The sequence below is a fragment of the Pinus tabuliformis genome, chromosome Q (genome assembly GCF_031772625.1).
Source record: "Pinus tabuliformis cultivar Carrire ecotype Pingquan chromosome Q, CPIR1, whole genome shotgun sequence".
Classification (NCBI taxonomy): Eukaryota; Viridiplantae; Streptophyta; class Pinopsida; order Pinales; family Pinaceae; genus Pinus; species Pinus tabuliformis.
The window spans coordinates 948214550-948217690 of NC_142296.1; the positions used below are offsets into that span (position 1 = coordinate 948214550).

The window sequence follows — 3141 nt, forward strand, 5'->3', positions numbered from 1 at the left end:
ACAACGCAGATGTGAAAATTACTCACGAGCAGAGTTTTGAAAGCGTTGTACATTGCACACGAACTTAAACTTTGACTAGGCTTCTGTGCGAGAGAGCTTAAACTTTGACGAGTGTTTTGTGTGAGTGAAGCACCGAATAGATTAAGTGTTATAACCCAAGAACTGACTTAATAAGTGTATAGCTTTAATTCGTCTGCTAATTTAGATTATGTGAGTATTAGTTTAGTTTGTAACGGTGAATTAAATATATATATATTCATCACAGCAAAATTAGATCTTGATATACCTTTCGTGAAAAGCCAAAATCAAATCATGATATACTCTCCACAAGTAGTTAATATAAATGTCTCAGTGGATTAATCTTTCAAAACCATTAATAAATTTGTTTTATGTTAACTTGGTAGTAAACTCATTATGCTTTCTCAAAGACAACTAAACACGCTATATTGTATCATAATCAACAATTACAACATGATCAATACGTTAACGCGGTGGGTGATTAAATATGGAAAGGCCAACATAACAATAGGTTGTTGATTAAATTTGACTAAGTTAAGACACATCCCGGTGAATTTGACTTCAAGGAATGGGTGAGCAATGATCTCCATTGATTATGTCCAATGGCATTAAACATCACATTGAAGGATTTTTAAATAGTGTAATTTCTTCCTTTATATTAATATATAAATTATTATTATGTTACGATAACATCCACCACAAGTTTAAGATAACATGGAAAGGGAAAAAATAAAAATAAAAATCTTTAGTGATTGTTTCCCATATAATTAATTATTTTGATATTATATATATATGAAGTTTCATATTTTTAATTGTAGATAATATTATGATATTTAGTTACTTTTATTTATATATAAAAAGCAATAAAGTTCATATTTGTACTTTCTAGATAATTTTAATTATAACATCCATCTGAATTCGCGGTAAGGCATCAAATCTGGCAAACCTCTTTTAGGGTGAAAAGAGATTGGCATCAAATCTGGGAAACCTCTTTTAAGGTGAAAAGACATTTGATCCCTCAAATCGAAAAGTAAAATAGATCTAGGGAGGTGAAAATAGTGAGAATATTGAAAATATAAGTTTGATATTAAAGAGCATGTCTATTTAAATGGTAATAAGGGGTATGAGAAGAAATAGAAATGAGTTATCCCACATGCATGGATGAGTGGGATAGAGGGGAAGGGGAGCAATAGAAAAAGAACCGAAAGAGAAGAGGAAAAGCATACCTTTCTCGGCCTTTTGGCTAAGATCAAGTGTAGTATCTGTTCTTATCAGTTTAATATCTGATACGTGGTTCATAGAACCACATGATATTAAATGTATTTTTCTAGGGGGAGGGCCCACTTACAATAGCTTGCTATTGGGGCTCTCGGGCGTCGCTTGTGCGTTGCACTACAGCACCAGCCTGGCGCACCCCACCAAGACAAGACCAAATTTATTTAAATAATAATAAATTGTTGAATGTTAATGTAATGGTTTGTTTGTTAGGATTGAACAACTTGTATTTACCGTGAATGAAATGGAATTTTGTCTTCTATATACTATTCTAATCAAATGGAATTTTGTCTTCTATATTCTATTCTAATCGGTCGGTTGATTAGCCGCGCATTGACTTGATCAGATATCGTGTTGTTTACCGCGCCCAAGTCCATCCAGCAGGTGGTAGGTATTATTATGGTGTATAACTGTCGCTCGTTTTGGGTATTTTCCAGTTCTTCTTCCCCGTTTGCAGCTTTTCGAACTTCACCATCACGTTCTGATGTCAACCCAGCAACATTGGATTTGATGGTCCACCTATCTATCTCAATTCCATAGTATGGTGCTCAAGCGTATGGTCCAGCTATCTATCTCAATTTCAATTCCATAGTGTGCTCAATCGCATGGTCCAGCTATCTCAATTCCATAGTGCTCAGTCGTCCTAAATCCAATATGATCGAACTGTTGTTCTTTGCAGAACGCAGTAAAAAGCTTTGAAGGTGGATATATACCACTGATAAGTTTTATCAACTCCCTAACCTTTTAACGCACTTTCTCAATGTTGTGCACTGCACGGAAGCGTTTTCCGATCTGAAATTGGTTTATACATGTATATCAGCAGCGATTTCAACTATGGCTTGCCTACTTTGCAAAAGGGATGTCGTGCATATTCCAATGTCACTAACAACATGAGCAGCAGTCTGGGAAACGTTGAAAATTTAATTTTGAAATGTGACAATGTGGGTGAGTACGTTTCTAGAGAGTTCAGGGATTTCTTTTCATTGTCAATGAGATGATGTTGCGAAGAGGGCAGAACAGTCAATGAGATGATGTTGCGACGAGGGCAGAATAGGGATTGATTTCTTAGGGAGAGTGCAGGGTGCGTGCTCAAAAATATATATACAGGATTGCTCAACTCATTTTGGGCAAAAGAATGTGAAGTTCACTTTGATTGGTAAAGATTTAGATGCTCTGTGCTCTGACTCTATTTGGTGCAGCAAGGGTGATTGGACAAAGACCGCCCCTGCCTACAGAGCATCACGCACAGTTCAGTTCAGTTCACTGGGAAGTTGGGTGGGACACAAACTCAAGCATGTGCATGTGCTCAAGGAATAATAACAGAAAGAAATAAACACAACGGGTTTTCCTTTTTATTTTATTAGTTATCCTGGTAATGGAATTTACAATGCTTGCACTTGCAACCTCCAATGGCTGTTGCTGTTACAACAATAACAATTAAAACCACAGCACGACCAAGTCCTTTTTTTCTCGCAACTTACCCATAGGTCTGAGTCTCGGTCGCACTCACATTCACTGTTCAAAACAGCTGTCAATGGCTCCTTTTAAAACTAGGAAAATCTGTGGTTACCCTGTTTCTGCATTTTCTCCTCTCCACAGATATAGGATTGCTGGACTCGTTTTGGGCAAAGGCAGATGACACTTTGAACAACATCATCCAAACCCGATGGGCAAATAGGAATGAGAATTTGCAACTTTGGTCTTGGGCCCCTTCTTTCAAGGTAACAAAAATCAATTGTGACATTGGAATGCATGAAATATTGCTGAGCCAAACGTTTGCCAAACTGTTCTCTGCTCTTCCACTGTTCTGTTAGCCCGTGTTTCACTTGAACCACGTTGGCTCAAAAA

At 36.9% G+C, this 3141-nt stretch overlaps 1 non-coding gene across 1 annotated transcript; it reads left to right on the forward strand.

Annotated features, from left to right (window-relative positions):
• Window positions 1-1240: 1240 nt before the first annotated feature.
• On the forward strand, window positions 1241-1437 carry LOC149222615 (U2 spliceosomal RNA). Its single transcript, XR_016249827.1, has one exon. It is a non-coding gene; the product is annotated as a U2 spliceosomal RNA (small nuclear RNA).
• Window positions 1438-3141: the final 1704 nt, after the last annotated feature.